General features: G+C 36.7%; 1 protein-coding gene across 1 annotated transcript in view; it reads left to right on the forward strand.

Annotated features, from left to right (window-relative positions):
* The first annotated feature begins 21,258 nt into the window (after nucleotides 1–21,258).
* SLC11A2 (solute carrier family 11 member 2) overlaps nucleotides 21,259–21,494 on the forward strand; it is a 29,572-nt gene continuing 29,336 nt past the window's right edge. The window contains exon 1 of the mRNA XM_072407098.1: nucleotides 21,259–21,346. The gene's annotated coding sequence lies outside the window, so the exon portion shown is untranslated. The remainder of the gene's footprint in view (nucleotides 21,347–21,494) is intronic.

The following is a 21,494-nucleotide window of genomic DNA, read 5'->3' on the forward strand; positions in this document are numbered from 1 at the left end:
TATTGGATTTGATACAGGACTTTGTATTGAATCCAATACAAAATATTTGAATGTCCCGCCATGCCCCCCGTTGACGGGCGCACGCACCAACGTCATCAGGAATGGGTGAGGGACGCGTGCGTGAACGCTGAGCATTCTAATTCTCTCCGTATTTCCATGCAAAAAGTGGTACATTTTTTGCATGGAATTTTATTTTACATTATAGGCTATAATTCTTAGGCATAACTCACCGAAATATGTCCAAAATGTACTAAATTTAATTTAAAAAAAAATCTTCCAAAAAAAAAAAATAGTGTAGAATGTAATGTAACTGTACAGTAGCTTATATAATTTATATATATATACATATATATATATATATATATATATATATTATATTATATATATTAAAGATTTCTTTGTATTGGACTCAATACAGCTTTTTTGTATTGAATCCAATACAAAATAGTTTGAATTTTCCGCCTCCCACCCACACCGACGTCACCGGGAAATCCCGTAGATCGTTTCTGCACACCCCGGGAGAAGACAGAAAAGGACGGACATCTCCGGAGGGGCTGCAGGGACAAGGTGTTTTTTTTTTCAGTTATTATCCGATTGTCATACAATGTTGTGTGACAATCAGATTGCACTGTAATTCTTGTTTCTATTTTTAGCTACCTCCAACCTGGTTCAGGGTAAACGCTTTCAGCAAGTTTTCTTACCCCGAACCAGGCTCCGGGTAACCACCCAGGTAGTTAATATTATTATTATAAACAAGTATTTATATAGCACCAACATACAACGCAGCTGTTAAGGCAATCTCCTACTGATCCCCAATCAGCTGTACCTCTCTCTAATGGCTTATGTTTCCAGCGATGCTGGGAGAGCACGTATCACACACAACTCATGCATGTAGTTAGATCACTCTCAAAACTTGATTGTTTGCACACAGCTTATATACCAGTTCAAAGGCATGATCAGTGCATGATGGCATGACTACAGACAACTAGCAGACATGACAAATGTTCTTGTGGTTCTCTTAGAACAGGATATTCATGTCAGGAGAACAGATAAATGGAAGGGGAGTGTTTCAAGGCAAAATGGGGGGAAGAAGACATTAGTTTACCGATAAGAAGAGTACAACTAGTTTCAACATAGTTTCAACATTCAATCATCTACAAAACATAACAAAAGCACAAAAATAATTAACTTCAAGACTTAGCAAAATTTCCCAGCTCCTTGCAGCAGCTTCACAAAGTTCTTAGTCATGTAACTATCTTGAACCATGAAGGCTGCCATTGCTGCCCCCCTGGTTACCTGGCAATTCCTAGCTCCAGGGCTTCGCAAGTTAAAGACTCAGAAAGCCTGGCAGTCAGTAAACTAACTCTTTCCAAACCAAATGGCAGTGTACAATTTTATAACCTCTTTAGTAATTACCTTAATGCATTTTGTCCTGGTGCCTAAAGCTCAACCCTCCTGCCTGGTGTCTGACTTTACCCCTACGCCACCTTCTTCCTTCCTAATGCCCAGCCTAACCAAACAGTGCCTAACCTCAAGCAGAAGTTAGCCCATCAAAACCTCTCCCTAGAGCTATGTACACGTTAGATGATTGTTGTGGGAGACAGATGATTTGGGCAAAAATCAAGTTTGTGTCCTGCAGTTCTCCAACGTCTAATGATCTGGTGAGTGGAACAACCACTGGCATATCCTATGAAGGAGGATAAAGCGGGGTGCCTCCTGCTCATTCTTCCTCTTCCGCTCTCCATGGTATCTCCAGGCAGTGTAAAGTAGGGCCGCAGTGCATTTAAAGTCCTTGTATTTGTATAACAGAAAAGAGAGGCCCACAACATTAGGAGCAGGGCCTCATGACAGGGGTGTAAGGGGCTGCCCAGGGAAAAGAGCAAGGGGGGGCAGGAGTTGGCAGCGAAGGTCATGATTGGGGGAATTTGAAAGATGCGGGGGGAGGAATAGGAAATCTGAGAGGAGGTACATTAATAATAGGTGGAGAAAATATAGAGATATAAGGGGGCTGTGTGGGAGGTAGCACAGTTTTACAAGAAAGGATATAGTTGGAGTTATTATACTGTTATTATATTGTTAGATATATAGTTATTTATATTTATTCATGTTCAGGGTCATTTGTTAATATTAATGTTATGTTTGGTTATTTATGTTATTTTAAGGTAACTAATGTTATGTATGTTTTAAGTTATTTAATTTATGGTTATTTATGCAAATTTATGCTAATTGATTGTAAAAAAAAAAAAACGGCTGCTTGCCAGCCAATTTAAGTCCAAAAGGAGTATGTCGTTTATATAATAATAATAAGGGAGGTAAAGAGGGGGAGGGGGTGGTTGGCAAGCAGATTGTGAAAAGTTAATGGGAATGGTTAAAGATTGGTAAAAGGGGGGTTAAAAGGGGGGGAAGGGGAATGTAACAGGGCAAGGCATCCGCACTACCCTGGTCAAGAGGGGAACCAGAACAGGACTTTTACTGCTAAAGTACAGCTGTGTTTTGAAGGGTATCTACAGCTTAACCTGTGATATGGATAGTGTGTCCTCCAGAAGATTTCACTTCACTTCCTGTTGTAGAAAAACTACAGTAAATGAGAGAAAATCTCTTCTTAAAAGCTGTGACTTGAATTGGTTCCCCCAATAAAGATTTCCCTTATCACCTGTACTCCCAATACTTTAGGATGGTGATGAGACAATGTTATTCAGACCAGAAACAATGCTGGTGCTAAACAATTGGGGACATTACCTGCATCTTGTGTTTCAGTGTTGCTGTCACAAAAGACATCTCTGTAGCTACCCAACATACTGCTTTCATGTACATGTATACAATGTGTGTGTAAACATACAAAGTGTATTTACAATGAATAGGGAATATTGCTGTGCTATTAAAAAGGGTGAAGTGCAATGGGCAGCATTTTTTATGACCCCTGCACTGTGCGATACATACATCTCACCCGATCACTATGTATGTTACATACTTCCGACACATACTGTATACTCAATATGTTGTATATACACCTGACCCCCCACACTCTGTGCATTTCATAAGCCTGACCTTTGTGCTCTGTACATTACATACATTTGAACCCTTTTAGTATGTTTATTACATATTCCTGACCCATGCACTCAATATATTACATACACCTGATCCCCACACCTCACTTATGTAGACATCCCAAAGACCTGAGATATCCACTTTTATAATGGGTTTACTAGTGCAGCTTGCAAGGCTTGGGATCAGTGGAAGGATATCAGGGACATCGTATATAGGAGGGCTCGTGATCAGGGACTGCACCATCGCAAGAGGTCACATAACAGCACCATGCAGCAGAAGCAGGTCACAAACAACTGTTATGTGAAGACGTCTTTCCTGATGACAATGTGCTTTATTTAAGGAGAAGACTCAAGGATGGAAAGAATTTAATGCTTGCACAAGGAAATAGAATGTAGATGTGGGAGATTGGGGAAAGGGAAAAGCAGTGGTGGCAGGAGAATATATCTAGGCTGTGGCTCAGGAGGTGAGTAGGAATATGTAGATAGAGGCCTGATCTGAGAGCACACAGAACCCCTAGGCTAAGAAACATGAAGGAGAAGAGGACTAAATCCTTGACTATCCAAATAAGAGTGCCTGTCTGCTGAGAGTTTATATAGATAAGGTGCTTGGTAGAAGGTATTTTCTCAGGTTATGCTCTTACAGCTAGATTCCTGATAATACATTCTCTAGGTATAACAGTTCAGCTGAATGATACTTCTCAATATTTATATTAAAGATATTTGTGTTCATTGCTGCAATCTGACAGTGAGCTGGTATTTGTATCGGAGAGAAGCAAAGTTGTCTATAACCTTTAATATATGTTGGGTGATCTATAGGGTTTTGTAAGTGGGGGATACAGTAGCAGTAGCAGACCCTGGGCATGAAGCTTTCTAGACAGGAACTGTCTCTGTTATATGCATGTATTATCCTATTTTTACTACAATATTTATAGCTGTTATGTGATGTTTTTAGGTTGGAAATTGGAAGGAAAATTGGAATAAATTGAGGAAATAAATGTGACCCTTTTAATTTAGATACCGCTATTTTACAGCAGTGGTGGTCAGCTTTCTTTTAAGGGCATCAAATGTTACCCCTGACATTACCAAGGGGCTTACCATCTTTAGTAAATATTCAACAGGAGATGGTAAACACTACAGACATGCTACCAGAGACAGACAGAGACTTCAGACATGTTGCCAGAAATAGAGGGAGACATCAGCTATAAGAAATATTGTAGCTGTAGACTAAGAAACAATCCCAGATGCATTGGGCCCAATTTACTGAAGTTCTCCAAGGCTGAGGATACACTTTCATCAGTGAAGCTGGGTGATCCAGCAAACCTTGATTCTCAAAAGTAATTTGGTGTTTGTTAGCAAATCTTTTCAAACCTGGACCATTCCAGGTTTCCTGGATCACCCAGGTTCACTGATGAAAGTGTATCTTCTCCAGCCATGGAGAGCTTTAATATATATTATATGTGGGCAGCATGGTGGCTTAGGGGTTAGCACTCCAGCCTTTGCAGCACTAGGTCCTAGGTTCAAATCCCAGCCAGGACAATATCTGCATGAAGTTTGCAGGTTCTTCCCATGTCTGCATGGGTTTCCTCCCACATCCCAAAAACATGCAGTTAGGTTAATTGGCTTCCCCCTAAAATAGACCTTAGACTACATTAATGACAAATGACTATAGTAGGGACATTAGATTGTGAGCTACTTTGAGGGACAGTTAGTGACACGACCATGGACTTTGTACAGTGCTGTGTAATATGATGGTGCTATATAAATACTGTATAATAATAATATTAGGCACTTACTGCAATTACAACCCTTTATAGATTATCTCTTATATATTTATGCCCCTACTTTGGCCTTAAAAGTGACTTGTGCCATATCTGAAAATTTCTCTTTTAAAGAGCAGAGGGGGATAAAAGAAAAGGGACAGGCCACACAGGAAAAACGTAAGAAGATTGAAAGACATAAACCAAACTGTACTTTCTATGTCTTCTGTCATAGATTCTTCAACCTGCTTAATGATACTTTTTTCTTTAAACAAAAACACTCTTCTACCCATGCTCAACCCAATGTTTAGTGTCAGCGTGAAAAGGTCCTCCCAGCACAGACCTCCTATGCTTATGCTCAGCAGTTACCATGTTTTACGTGCTGTACTGGTATTTATGTGAATAGCATTGATCCCAAATGGGGACACTTTATTCTTTGTAAATAAAGCTTTGTTTTTTAACATAAATTATTTATTTCTGTGATAAATTGACAAAATAAATATCCCAATTTACGTGATGGGTATAAATTTCTCATCAAAAAATCTAACATTAACCTACTCATATTCTACAGGATGGTCATACATATTGGTGAGGTTTGTTGTTGTAGTAAGATCACAGTCTCTAAATATTTTTTTTTTTTTATTTTTTTTTTTAGTTTCTTAAATATTTTTATCACCCTCACATTCTAAACACCATATGGATTGTGAGAATATATTTGAGGGTTTATGTATTATTTGAGGTCAATATTTATAGAATATTAGTAGATTACGTTTCCATATATAGATATTTTTCTTGATAACGGTTATTAGGAGGTTAACGTTTCAACTATTAGTTAATTTCTTTATTTTGCAATTTTTTGAAGGTTGATTTAAACCAGAACCTGCTATTACCCTTTTCATTTTTATTTACTTGTAATCTCAAAACACCAAACCCTCCTTCTAAGGGGACTGCCAATCACTGAACTCGCAACTGGAAATTTTCATATAGAAAAAAATATAACAATGATCATCAGCATTGCAGTCAAGTCCATATAGTCATGCAAAACACCTTTATATTATCATGAAAACATTATCAAGTACAAGGAACCCTTCCTGTTTAACTGGGCCCTGGAATACCCCAGTATCAGAAATTAACCTGAATACTAAGGTTATAGATCATTTGTACACCTCTTAAACCACATGTCCTTAAAAAAAAATGCATCCCAAAAAAGTATATGCAAACATACAGTAATAAAGAACATTCTGCAATAAAAACATGACTGTTTCCTCTCTTCATCAGTAAGACGACATCCATATAAATCAAAATAATGAGAGACACTTTCATCTGACAAATTACAAAGTAAATTCTGCCATATAGTGGGTACAATTTTCACAATTTTCAAAAATTTCAGTTTCTATTTGTCATGTTCTGTTTTCAAATGAAGCAAAGCTATAGCAATCTGATGAATCTGAACAACATTGATATATTATAGGCATACAAACATGCCTTTTAGTTTTCATGTATTAAATCCAAATACATTACAATATATGAAGTCTCATTCACAGAAGGTAAACATTCCTCATAATGGACGTACTATTTGGTTATCAGATATTTGGGGGGTCTATGGGATCAATTATAATTCACCTCGTTAGTGCACATATACATACCGGTATGTTGCCAATTCATGATCCAATTTGTGGAGGACATGTCATGTTTGCAAAGCAAAAACACAAACGCCAACCATTATAGGGCCATTTAAAAAGTCAATACAATAAACACTACACATATACTTTTATTTTTTCCCCTATCTTATCAAGCAAGTGCCATTTTTTTTTTCTTGTTTAATAAACGTTACTAAGCAGGTAGCATTTTCTTCCTTGTTCAACAAAATGTATTTAGCATGTTGGGAAAAGTTTTTATCTTTCCTTAAAACAACTATTTTCATCCAACCCACATTGTAATGGAATTTGTTGGGAGGAGGTACACATTCATGATGATGATGATAGTGAAGGGTATCAGAGGCTGCCGGGAAGAAATGATTTTTGAGGATGGACAATTTAAGTTTTTATGTGAGTGGAATAAATGGACATTTCCCATGTTACTGTTGCTCCTTGGTCTCCTGCCAATGGCATGGTGACAAAGAGACCGGAGTAGCAGTGACATTATGGAGTGTGGAATGGGGTGATGGAGGGGCTGTGTACCAATGACAACGAGAATAGGGAATACTTACATAAAATACACAAAGCAAAGGGTGAACGCAAGTTAGGTTATGCACATTTTTTTCTGTATTGTTACCAGTGAGACAAATGAAGAGGAATAAAACAAGGAGCAATGTTTGTTGTAGGACTGTGTGGGTTGGGTTTAAATGTTATCAGAAATAAGTGGAAACCAGGCATAATATATGCCTTTGCTTTTATTATCAGGATTCTTTTTAAATAAACATGCTTTAGAAACATGTTTATTAATTGATTCTTATACATAACCTATCATATGTAACTTTATATATGAGCATAATCATGTGCCTTTCTGTTCTAGAACATCATGTATATAACTCTTTAAAGAATAACTGTTTATATGCATATGTGCAAATTCTACCAAGACTCCTAGTCTGAGAAAAGAAGGGCTTCCGCTGGATACATCATTAAGGCTTTGACTTGGTTGGGTTTGTAGACATTCAGAAAACATTTGTAATTCAACATATTATCTATTTCAGACCAGGGTTATGGTTGGAAAACTTCTCCAGGCAATGACCCCAATTTCTTTTTTGTTCAACTTCCAGATTGACTTGAGAAAATCAGAAAATAACCTTAACTGACAACTTTTTTTTTTCTTTAAACCTCCAGGCCTTTATTCTCACTCTTGTATAGTATATATGTTGGTGCTTTCTTCTGCATATTCATGGGGTGCTGTATTTTAACCTATTAAAGTCTTGCATTCTTTGTTAGGTTACCAGTGTCATTCCTCATTTTCTATCTTGGATTCTTTTTGATTTCTAATTTTCAAGTAAGTAGAAAGCATGTCCATTGGTAGACGGAAGCCAAACAAGAGCTGTTAACAATCGAGAGAAGTGGAATTCTCTGACACTATAAAAAGGCAGAACTAAGGACTCCAGCAGTCAACATTGGTCCAAATTTGGAAACCCTTCTCAGTCAAAAGAGAATGTAGGAAGGTTAAATTCCTAATTTGTCTTATAATTATCATTTAATATGTTGAAATATGTTTGTTCATGTAAAGTATTGAACTGTGCCTAATGGGCTATAATTCACTCATTAACCATTCTGCATCAATTGATTCACCCTTTATGATACAGTGAATGGGTGAAATTTAACAGCTGCACCTTGGCACACCTTAGTTAAGCTATCAGCCATGAGTTTTGTGTCAGCATTCATGTGTACAGGTGTGACTTTTTTGCCATACTGTTTCGTTTCTAATAATAAACCATTAAAACAGCTGAGCTATACAATTTAAAATGTTTCCTGCTTAACTTGCAAATCTTAATACTTTATAGTATTTGCTAGAACCTTTTGGTCATTGGGTACATACCACAAATCAGTTTTCTCGGCTATCCAGTTTTAATTTCATTAGCTCAGACTGAAAACCAAAGTTCACACAAGAGCAATTTGTTTCAAATACAGTCCACATGCACTTACCATTGTAATGTGTATGTTCCAGCAATGACTACATGTCAGCTGTTCAAACGCATTAAAGTTTCAGTTAGATTTTCTAGCCTTTCTTTAGGCTTTCTCTCAGACCTACATTTTGCCCTCATTACTAAAACATTCACCTTTATAATTTAGTTTAACATCACCTACATATTCCCTAAAAATGTGATTATTGCAATGACAAATGTATGAAGAGCGGGACTACTTCTATAAATGCAGAAGTTTTGTGAGTTTGCTGCTCTGCAACATTCAGGTATAGTAAAACAATGCCAAAGAAAAATAACATCAGCAATGAACTTATAAAATGAACAATAAATTGTTGCTGACCATCAGTCTAGGAAGGGTTATAAGGCCATCATTCTACAATGAGAAAGGATATTCACAAATGAAAAACATTCAAGATAATTGCCACATTTCACAGGAGTCCCAGCAATTTCACCTTCATTTTGATGCTCAAATCTTGCTTTTGGCTCCAAGTCTCATTTTTTTATGATCTGCCTCTATTTTTATATTCCTGTTTTCAAAACAACATTTTTTATTTTTTCCACTGTTGCAAAGCACAATTGTCTTAGATAGCATCCCAGTAACTCCAGCTATGCAATATAAGTTTGATTCTTCTCTCTAATGTAAACTCAACATTGACTTACTAACCACCTCCTGTTACTTGCATCTTTAAACACACAGTCATGGGAAAAAAAGAAAGTATACCCTCCTTCAATTCTAAGGTACTACAGATCAGGATATACTTTTTTCTAGTCCTTAGCAGGTTCTAAAATTTTCTAACCTCAGGAATAAAACAACACACAACGGATTCCACCCAGGCAAATTGTTGGTTTGGAGAAACTGTGCTAACACTAGAAGGGGCTTAATTTGGAGTGAAGGGGTCAGCCCTGGTGAACCAAAGAGTGCATGAGTCAGTAATGCAGAAGACAAGTGTAGACATAACACTTTAGGCCTAATTTGGAGAAGATAGGCTATCATGAGTAAACCTGGGTGATCCAGCAAACCTTGCTATTAGTTGGAAAATGCTTTTGAACAAGAATAATTCCAGGTTTTCTGGATCACTTAGGTGCACCCATGATGGTCTATCTTTTTCAGACTTAGAGAGCTTTGAATCAGACTCTTTTTGTGAATTTACCATAAAAAAGGATGCAATAAAAAAAGTCAGGGAGCAACTCTTCTCAACTCTGCACCCCTATCCCCCTTCCCTGTCTACAATTCATCTTTGCACCCACATCTACAGCTTACATTATCCCTTGTGTCCATAGTTCCCTTTTGCACCCCTGACCACAGCTCATATTTACACTTTCTCTCCACATCGTTCCTCTGCATGTCTTACTTCCTTCTTCTCTTTCCTTTAGGCAGCCAGATGAACAGTGGCTATTTTTTTCTGCTGCCAAAACATGGAAAATATTTAACAGTATATTTTATATTGACAAACTAATATTGGATATACAGGCAATCAATTTTATTGTTTAAATAATATATAAATATTAACAATACACAAAACAAGTAATCTGTCTTTAGAATGAAAAAGTCAAAATGCTGGGAACAAACGTGAGAATGACTAAAATGACCTGGGGCATCCTGGAATACTGTGTAATACAGTACAGTGTAAGGCTCATTTTAGATATGTGGATAGTGTTGGGGTTGAGGAGTGATATCTGGAAGTGACATGATGCTTCTGGACCCACGGTTGCTTTCCCTGCTTTGGAGGAAGAACCGCACCACTACTATAGAACACAAAGCCAGCACGTGAAAACACCTTGACCTACAGAACAGCTTGCACTTGCAAAGCACCCAGGAGCGACTAACCATATTGTTTCTATAAAAGGCAGTTTGGTGAATGGACAGTCTGTACATATGCAACAGGACTTGAAGAAAGTGGGAGATCAGGAAAATCAAACATGGCGGATTCCCCTGGGCCAACCTAGAGCATAGCCAATCAGAAATTACCTGGCTCCACAACTACTCATGCTCATACAAATATTAAATGATTTATTTTTTTTATTTGTGCCTGTTCCTGTTCATAGACAATACAGATTGGAGCAGATTGTTACAAACTGGTCATGAATTACCAGACAACAGGAAACCCAGGCCTGGGGGCTGTTTTATAACTTGCATAGTATGGCTGCATGCTTTTGCTACTTCTTTCCAACAAAGCATCAGTACAAAGTAATATGGCAGGCAGCAGCATTTGATTTAACAAGACGGCTGGTTTACAGGACAAGCCTATGCAGAGTCCTGCAGCATTTTATATGCTCAGCATCCCAAGTGGCAGAAAGTTGGCACATTCTGTGACGATCTTCCGCATTACCTGGCAAATGTTTTGTTTAGACATAGAGCTTTCTATATAAACTATGCAAGGTTCTAGGCAGTAAAATCCTGTTGTTGGATCCTATTTCTGTACTAGTAATATGGAATGTGATTATGGGTGTAATGGGATGCGGACAAGTAGTAATTTGTAGAACATTAACTTACCTTTTAAATACTGCATGACATGAGAAGCGTCAAAACAGACCTGAGTAAATGTGGTGTAAGCACAAAATAGAATGATTGTCCTATGCCTGGCATAACAACAGCTCAAGCTGCCAAGTCATTTCTGCTGGCAATGCTGGTAATGTGCATGCTGAAAAGGGCATAAAACATAGTACAGGCAAAACTTCATATGTCATTTTTTCATTATCATGCCTGCCAGCCAAGGTGAGAGGTGAGGACACATCACTGAAAAATAAACACTAATTGCCAACACTGCACAAATTAATCAGATTCTAAAAATGTCTGTTTGGATTTTTTTGTCTACATTATAAAATATTAATCTTTTTGTATCAGAAGTCAAGACAACAGGAAAGAAAAAAAAAGCTGTAAAAATATAACTACATTCTAAGTGAAAAATACTGTAAAATGGGAGCAGTTAAAACAAATGTAAACCCTACCTGGCTTCACATTTGTCATCTGTCCTAACTTCTGTCCATGCACATAGAATGTAACTGTTATTGTAAAGGACAGACTTCTGGACAGTGAGACCGGCAGACCATACCAATTGTCCATTGTAAATGGATGTGACAGGGTAACCACATAGAAGATGTGGGGAGAGGAACAGTACATCATAATCCTAGTACAGGAAATGATAGACTATCATGAGAAGGTAGACTATCATAAGTGATCCAGCAAACCTAGAATGGATTTCTTACAAAGTTTGCAATTATTTGGCAAATGTTCCAGTCCTGGACCAGATTCATTCCTGCTTTGCTGGTTCACCCCTGATAATCTATCTTCTTCATTATATGAAAGGTTTGATAAATTGGGCCCAATGTGTGCAATTTCTTTTGAGTAAGCAAGGCAAAGAGATGTATCCTTTCACATAACATGGAACTAGCAGCCTCTCCTTATCTTATCTAATCAGGTCAGAAGTCGGCAACTATACTTTGCTCCAAATGGTGTAAAGTTTGATGCCTAAAAATTCAATAATTTCCACATTATTGGGATCCAGTTACTGACTGGGAGTTCCAGTTCACTTCTCCCAGCCCTCTGAACATGGGAGAATTTAGGTCAGTGATGGTCAACTTACTTGATATAGGCAGCCTCGTGTACAGCAGCCCCAAACATCACTGAAGGGTCACACATAATATTTAGTACATGTAATGCTACAGAAAACTGTCAAATAATTCAGGCATGCTAAAGAAAAATGGTCAAAGAACACAAAAAAAATACAGATGTAACTAGAGACTTGTTGCTGTAAACTGTTCCATTAAAAGTCAGTGCTACCTACAATCCTTAAAAATGACTGAAAGCACAATATATTCCTAGCAAGATCCATTATAGAGCATCAGAAAAAAAAAAAAAACACAAATGAAAAAGCGTATGTGTATCCCCATGTAAGAAAAGCACAGACTGCCTCCTTTTGCAGCCCTAGGACCACACATTGACTATCATAGCTCAGAGACTGGGTCCTTTATATTAAAGACAAACCTCTATATACACAGGTAAAACATAAATGGGGTTCATTTAACTTCCAAGAAATTGTCTTTCTTTCTTTCTTTTCCAGTCCTAAGATTTACACAAACTTATTGCACAGCACAGACAGAAGGATGACAACATTTTATTTAGGTTGGAAACATTCTGCAATCATGTCACCACTCCATACCCAAACTGCTCCAGACCTAGATTGGACAATGTAGAAGTACCAGCAGACTAATACAAGTATGTCTCTGCTCTTTCTCTTTTGTCAGTTTGTTCCTCGTCAGCACAAATGCATGCAGCACACCTGATTGGCTTCCAAGCTCACCCTACCCTTATCAGTCACAGTGCTACTGTACATTTTTTAATTGCTTTTTAAATATTACATTACCAGATTTACATCTGCATGCACTTCTGATTTAAACAACTGTCTGCATGCATCTATAAATAAATATTAAAGTACTTCATTATTTTTTATGTTTGCCTTAAAGTGTGCACAAATGCAACAGAACAGAGTGAACCGGCTTGTCAATGTGCCTGCACACAGGTGTAGGTGGAAGAGAGTTTGTCATTTTTTTCTGCTAGCAAAAGCAACAAGCTTAGAAAAGTAATTTTACAGGACTGTTTATATACTTTTGTGTTTTCTGACCAAAACAATTTAAAAATACTGCAAGTCTATGGTTTAAGACTTTATAGATCCACAAATAGCATTTTCTATTTTGAAATAGAAACAGTTGTTTTTTTTCATCCTGGTCACTGCTTTAGAAAATGTTGATCAACTCATGGAGCTTCCATTTACCACTTTAAAGTTACCGCTTTTCTCCACTCCTAGGCTACGTACACACGTCAGATGATTCTTGCCCAAGTATCATCTCAGAGCTGGTATTAGACATGAATCTGACTTGAATGTGTACAGCGCTCGTATGACATCGTTCATCGTTCATCCACAAACGACGAAAGATCGTAATACAAGTAAGGGGGAGAGAAGCAGTAGGGGGTTGTCCATAGATCTCGTTCATGCATCTTTCAGTGTTTTGTTGTTGGAAAGGATCATAAAAGATCCTTTTCAGTGACAATACTCTAACGTTTGAACATAGCCTTAGAAGCTTGGTATATATTCGTCATATTTAACAACTGAAAAAGTAAGAGTGGAAAAACAAAAATGCACTGAAGCAGATGTGCAAAACGACATATTTACAAAATGTTGTGCAATCATAGTTTTGAAAAACAATGTTTTGTTGTGCTTTGGAAAAAAAATATATGAACTTGTTTCGGGAGTTCTATGTATTTAATCCTTTTATTTTAATTATAGATTAAAAAATGTATTTGTGTTAAGGAATTGTTTTTTTATTTTTTATATATATTTTATAACATTCTTTATTTAGAAAAACTAATTTTCCAAAGTACAAAAGTAAAATAGGGGAAAAAACAAGGATGTAAAAAAAAACACTCAAACATAAATATAACAAGATCATACAAAAATATACAAAAAAGGGGAAGAAAAGAAAAAAAGGGTACTTTATGGTACAAAAATATAGGCAAATATGACAGAAGTGAAAAAATAAACATTCATATCTCAAATAAATAACCAGAACATGCAAAAGGCATTTTTTCTTTTTCTTTCTAAACATTGGGAAATTCCTTCATCCCAGGCTGCTGTACAGGACAGAAAATTATTATTTTTTTTTTTTGAAAAGTGTGAATTTTACAATTTAATCCTTTTAAAAATCACTTAATTCTGTTTGCACACTGGCTTCTCAATTTTCTTCTGTTTAATTTAAGGGAAAAATGCCAACCAATGGTGCTCAATGCACTTATCTCGGGGGAGGGGCCACCTTAATAAGTCAAATAGTGGCACAGTACCAAGTGCAGTATTTGGAGAGCTTGGAGTAAGCAAAAGATGAAGCGAAAGATGTCTGTATCCCCGCCTTGTGAACTTGGTAGGTTTTTTTTTCATTGATTAGTTAATTTATAGCTGATGCACAATATTTTTACACATGCTTTCAGCTTCTCTAAAGTTGCTTTGACTTGCTGAGTTTCATCAGTTTGCATTTTCCTAAATTCAAAGAAGTTGGTTTTTCATTCATATTTAACTTTTGTAGGGAAGAACAGCAATTCAGGTGCAAACAAATACTCAAGTCCCTAAATATCCTGTGCATTTTCTAGCATTGCAAATTTGTGTGAAGCTTGGAAAATCTGATGGTCCACAAAGCCATGGTGCTTTTTTGTAGCTTTTATAATAACTTTGTGAATGATTGTTGGTAAATAATGCTGCACTGCTTTAGCATTTAATATATATTTTGCAGTTTTACTATAAAAAAGTTATGAAATATAGTAATGCATTTCAGATACTTTACTCCTATGAAAGCATTGGGCTCCTAATGAGACCATTCTTCTCTGTCCACCTTCTCCAGCTTCAGCTCCCTAAACAATTTAAATCTTTTTTAACATCATCTGTAGATTTCCTTGGAATATGAAAGATTTGTCTGCCTTAAACAGTAACTAAACTCAAAAATTTCTAAAAAAAAAAAAATCCACTTACCTGCAATCCCGCAGCACAGTTGATTGGTCCGGAGGTGTCTTCCATCGTGTCCTGTGTCGTCCCGGCATCCGTCTTTGAGCCATCTTCGCTGCTTCTTCCTGGTTCTTCTTCCTAAGTCACCTGACCCAGGCGCGAAATTGGGTGAAGTAGGTTGGAAAAAAAAACACATGCGCGTGCGTGAGATCGGAAAATGTTTCACTTCTCACAAAAAGGCTCCTTCTCCACATGCCCAAGATGCTCGGGCATGCGCAGAAGGAGCACCCAAGAGCCTCCCAGAATGCGTGTGGTAGGTGATCAAAATTAGGGGGCGGTGCAGCACTTAAAAAACAAAGAATTTTTACCTTACATAAAAGGGTTGTCTAGCCTTATATGTAAAGTGAAATTTCTGAGTTTAGGTACGCTTTAACACATTTTCATAACTTGTCCCTGTATCTTTTTAGATACAACCGTAGTAGACTTACAATCGGGGCAGATTTGTAGAAGGCCATTGTGTATGAAAATATTGGCAGGCTTGCCTGAGCTCCTAAAATATATTCTTCAATCCATTCACAGCATGGTTTGCAAATAGGAAATTACTAGGAAGAAAAAAAATGTTGGCCACTCTTACTGATGAGTCCTTTTAAAAATGTTTGTTGCCATGCTGTTGACCTTGCTTTAATAAACTATCCAAAACAAGTATATAGATTAGGGGTTCTTACTACACTCTATCTTTACCCTTTACTAATCTGCATGCCTATAAAAGGCTTATACTGTTACATGTTTCCTTTTGGACAATGCAGCCATTACATATTTTAGCTGGATAATGTAATAATTGATGAATTGCTGGTAACTATTGTCTTTTGGCACTGCTACCAGCTCGGGACTATGCTGGTAGCAGTGCCAAAGATAATAGTTACCGGCAATTTAGTAAATGAAACATCCAATCTGACATCAAAACCTGAACAAACATTTGTCTTGTGTGGTATGTCACTAATTTGCTCTCATCCAATTTTAAAGTTTACTCAAAATATGGAGACAATGAATGATATATCAAATTATCTGGATATGTGCACAATTACTGTTATAGTTCATCTTTGAATAGTTCTAAATCACAAATCATTCCTTTTCTTAGACTCACTAATCAAAGATCATTTGTGTGTGTGTGTGTGTGTGTGTGTGTGTTTGTGTAAGAAAAACTGTTTATCTCCTAAGGTCTTTGTGACCTGAACTGTGTTAAACTATTTATAACTGGCAGGTTTGATTTATTCCACCAGCTCCTTTTGCCTGTCAGGATAAGGTCTCCAACCCTAGAACACTATGCATTAAATCATCAATTTTTGTAAATAATTTTGTAAAAAAAATAGAATAAAAAAATGTGAAGAACCACTTGAATTGCATGAATAATAAATAGTAATGGCTATACTATAAATACTTTTTCAGTAAAAAAAAAAGTTTCCAGAACACCTCTAGATGAATAATAAATAAATCTGGTCCTACCCTTAAAATAATGCAGCGGTGTGAGTATTTGATTAGACGTTGAAAATAAATGTTAAGTAATCTAAATTCAGAAAGCTTTTCCCAAATGGTACAACTGTAGGTTTGTATCATATTTCTGTTCTGTGCAATTGCCCCTTAATAAAAACTGCTGGGGACACTGCCTAGAACTAGCGAATACTCCAGCCTGCATTTTGCAGGTTTAGATTCAGTGCCATTATGAAAAAATAACAAAATGTGGAAAAAATGATATAACAACCATATACAGTAAGCCAAACAAGCAGGCAGTTGGCTTAAGGCACAACATGAAAACTGAGCAGAAAGGCTGTGTCCTCTGTGTTTTGTTTTAAAGATTCCTGGTTGTCTGGAATGTACAGTACTACTTATACAGTCATTTATTATACCGATCACCTGTTACTTTTAGTTTTTACATTTACTTTCCCCTAAAATATTCAAATAAGTAACAATTAAGTTGGCAACAGTTTTAAACAATGCTAACCAAAACTAATATTTCAAATTTTCAACAGATGATTGTATCTTTCTAGTATATATGCCAACTCAAACATGGTATATTTGCTGAGTCCTACAGGAGGGGTTTGGAATTCAGAAATATTCTGTAAGCAGTTTGAGATCACTATTCATCTTGTGAATGTATACTTTATGCATTAATGCCATTCCTTTTCAAAAGTAAAAACTGGACTTTCCGAGAAGGGGTTCTGCTACATTCTTTTTGTTCCCTTCCTGTCCCTACTTTCTAATTGAATAATAAAAGATTCTGAAAAGAACTGATTATATCAAAACATTATGCAATCTCTCTTGTTTTCATTACTATGTGTATGTTCCATATTAGGTGATCATAAGTAATGATAAGTCAAAAGTGCATAGATTTACATTTACACAGAATCATTCAAACTGGGTGATAGACCACACTCCATAACCATATTTTATATTTGCACATATATACATGTACAACATAACCAATACATCACTGATTACTAACTACTACACTCAATACTATATACTATTCTAGCTTTAGAGAGTCAAACATGAAAAATGTACTTTCCCTGGAGCAGGTTAGTGTTTTCAGCCCTCTGATCAACAACTGAAATCAACCAAATCAAATGTACTAATAATGATATCCAGCATATGCTGTAGCTTTGCTAAAGTCATAATGTTCATTCGGATTCCACTCTATGTTCTGTAGAATTCACTGTGCCCATATGAACATACTGCTACAAAAAAGTAATGTTCTTAAAGTCTTTGCAGTGTAAAATTCTTCTTTCTGCATCACCAGTTATGCAAACTCCAAAGGCAGCTTTAAATACAATTGGTGGCTTTGACACACTTTTTAGTACTGGTACATTTTATACATCAGGCTTTATATACTAGGTGTGAACCCCAGCAGGTGTGTTTCAGGATTATTAGGTAACTCACAAAAGGATCTGGGATGGACTGTTGCAGCAATACCAAATGGAAAACTGAAACCCTGAGCAGGTAAGCTGTGTTTTTAGTATGTATCTCACGACAATCCTCGCTCGTCGGCATTGTTGGTCACTTTTTTTTAGAACGATTTTTGGCCAATCGGTCGTTCGTTTCCAACAATAATTATTGGTCGTGTGTACGGAGCTTAACAGTGTTAAATACAAGAGCCTTGTAGTTTTCTTTTCTAATAACCATGGGGCTCTGTTATTTGAACCTGTTCTCCACGTTTAGGAGCTGTGGGACAGGCTGCTGTAAAATCTTCCAAAAAAAGCATCCATATAAGTTGGTCACTAAAAGGTTGTTGTGTAAAAGCTCCAACTTTCTTGGCTTTTTTTTAAAGCTCATTGCCTACTAAATGCAATATTTTGGACATATTTGCTTTGCTAAATAATTTAATTTTTATGATCCTTTACCTAAAGGAAAATGAAAAAAAGCATAAAATCTTATTAAAAAAACACAAAATACATACGCACATATATCCACAATATAAAAACATACATAATATTAAGATGAACAGGAATGATTAGGCCTTTGTTTTCATTAAACATATTGGCTAACTCTGTTTACAGTAGGAATTTGAGAATATTTTACAGGCATCTTTTTATTATAAGACTATAGAGTAATACAGTTTCAATGCAAGTTGTTTTTTTTACAATTTAGCATATATTTCATTTTTACTGTTTTGTAAAAAAAATTGAAATATTAAAGTATTCAACACACGTTTTTATCCTTATGTAACCAGTAGTGAATGTACCAATGTAACCAATGTACATTCAGCTTATATATACAGATGAAACTAGTTTATGCATGTAGTATAATCCACTATTACTTTGCCTCCACTATCCATGAAAAAATGATGCCTAATACTCTTGTAGGAGTAGCAGGTAAGTAGCGGGCTTGGGTTCAGGTGATCTCTGCTTATGGAAACATGCATGTCAGGATGGCTACACTAAACCTCCAGTGAAAGTTATCATGGAGAGCAGCCACCCAAGTTTGCCAAAGTTCTGATTTCTAATTTTCCTGAAATGACAAGCTCGATGAAAAAAGGTGACAGCAAATATAGAAATTTGTGACATATGCTGATAAATTTTTTTTCTCACAAGGGTTTAGGAACTTTATACATTTTTATCTCTTTTATAGGAATTTTTAAGATGTTATGTACATTTATTGTGTATTTAATAGAAAACATTGCTAAAAATTTGAGCAACTGTTATGAGGCATACACCAACCAACAATAATATGTTCTAATTCTATAGATCTGATGCTTTCAGAAAATACATAGTTAATGTGGTAGTCTTTTAAGACTATAAAATTAATGCAAAAACAGAATAGGCTTGGCCACCTGAAGTGTAAATTTGAAAGCAGCAACAAAAACATTTGAGGTCTATTTGGATCTTGGAGTTTTGTTTTTTTACAATATTGGATGTGTTTTTTTTTTTTAGCATTACTATGGGCTGCAAAAAGGCAGTCTATTCTAATAAATTGGTACAATGTACTAAAAACTCTAAGAAAACAGCAGTGTAGCACTTTGTTCCCTACTATGCATAGTAGTGTATTATGGTGAGCTGAAAAGTATGTGAATTGGAACTGAATTGTTCAAAGCCCATTTACATGTAAATTCATTATCAAATACTTAAGCCTCAAAAATTGGTGTGTTGTGCACATGCAAGAATAACTTGCACTGCAGTAAGGCAGACCATTCCTGGAAATTCAATAAACCTGAACTAAAGCAGTTTGCCCACACAGTGCAGCACAATGCAAAGTATTGCGTAGCCATGAATTATAGTCCACCACAATGCATGTGTGTTAGGGATACTTTGTCTAAAGTGCTTTGGTACTTCGAAGGCGAGTAAGCATAGAAGTCTTTGGGCCTAATTTACTAAAGTTGTCGAAGATTGGAGATGATAGATTATCATGGTAAAACTTTGCAAGGTCATCTAGCAAATTAATGTTTCATTTCTTGATCAGGACAGAGCAAATAGTGATAATTAAAGTACAATCACATTGTAGTTTTGCAATTACAGTTGTGTGCATGCTCTTACAGTGAGAACAATAATTTCATTACAAAAACAATTGATAGTATTGAATTTTTTATCTTGTCCAGTTTTGAAGAACTTCTTGAAGTGTAAATCCTGCCTACTGTACTTCATAATGTTTAACCATGCTCCTGGTTTGTAAAACCCAAATAGTGTTTGGTGGATAACATCTTCTGCATCCCCTATACTAGATTATCCAGATTGCTGCCACCATTTAATTTCCTTGATGCCAATGGACTGGAAATAAATGCAGTATTAGGGCCATTTCCCACCCTTGTTGAGAAACAGAATTCTGCCACAGGCTCAACATGATCACAATCTCCCCCATTCAAGTGAATGACAATGAGAGAAGAAGTTTTGCTCATGGCTGCACACAGTTGATTGGCAGATCCCAAAAGCAGCAAGCAGCTGCCTGCAAATTTGGTTATGGTGCGGTTTGCTGTGCTTCCAAGAGCAGCTGACTACATGCTGCTTAACTTAGTAACCTGGCTGCATAATTTGAATATTAGGAATATTTATTTTGAATATTTGAATAATAAGCCAGAGTATTGCAAGGATAGTTTTCATATGCAACTGTCTATCATTGTGGGTTTGTATATGTACAGCAGTGCACAAGACCCACCTATGTGTAATCCACCCCTGATTCTACAATCACAGTCCACCATTATATCTATGGTATGTAAAAGCAAAAATAGACAGAAAATCAGGACTAGTGGGTAAGTCAGAGTTGGGTTTGAAAAATTGTACAATTCACATGTTGTAACTGTCCAGAATAAAACTGGTTATGTACAATATAAGTAATACCACCAGAAATTGTTAATTCTGGAAATATCATATATGCCCTAGAAGATCAGGAAGGGTTTCCCCCTACCTAAGTAAAATACATCATGCTCCTTAGGAGTTTTTTTTTAAACTTCTCCAGAATCCAAATCTCCCTGACATACTCCTAACTGGTAATGTATTAGTCTGTCATTTGCAATCCCTATTTAATGTACAGCGCTGCCTAATATGTTGGCGCTAAATAAATCCTGTTTATTAATAATAATAATAATAATAATAATAATCAGCATTAAGTGCGGGATTCTGCAGGTTTTTAATGATTTCATATTTTTACGTTGATGGATTTGGCAGTGTAAATCATGTTATTCTTTGTAAATAGAGCATAGAGTTGTGAGGTGTCTATGTGTAAAGGAAGATCTGCCAGTACTTGGCTATAACACAGGACAAGTGTTTGACCTTCATATCAGCTGACAGCTCTATGTGCAGTACCAACCTTTGCCAGCAGAGGTCCCCAAGCTCAGAGACCTGTCTGGCCATTGATTCTTCCGGGGCACGTCACCGGGGGCGGGGCAATGCGTGCCATGGAAACCGCGAGGTGACCCACCGGATGCCAGAGGGAGCTGCCTAGGTAAGTGCCCCGTGTGTGGGGTATCTCCGGGGAAGTTTTGTTATAGTGGTGACTGAGGGGAATGCCCGGGTGCTGCCTCCGTACCGGGAATGTACACATGTGAGTCAGCCTGCAATACATGGCCGGGGCATGCCATGGCATTGCCATC

The sequence above is a fragment of the Pyxicephalus adspersus genome, chromosome 1, assembly GCF_032062135.1.
Source record: "Pyxicephalus adspersus chromosome 1, UCB_Pads_2.0, whole genome shotgun sequence".
NCBI lineage: Eukaryota > Metazoa > Chordata > Amphibia > Anura > Pyxicephalidae > Pyxicephalus > Pyxicephalus adspersus.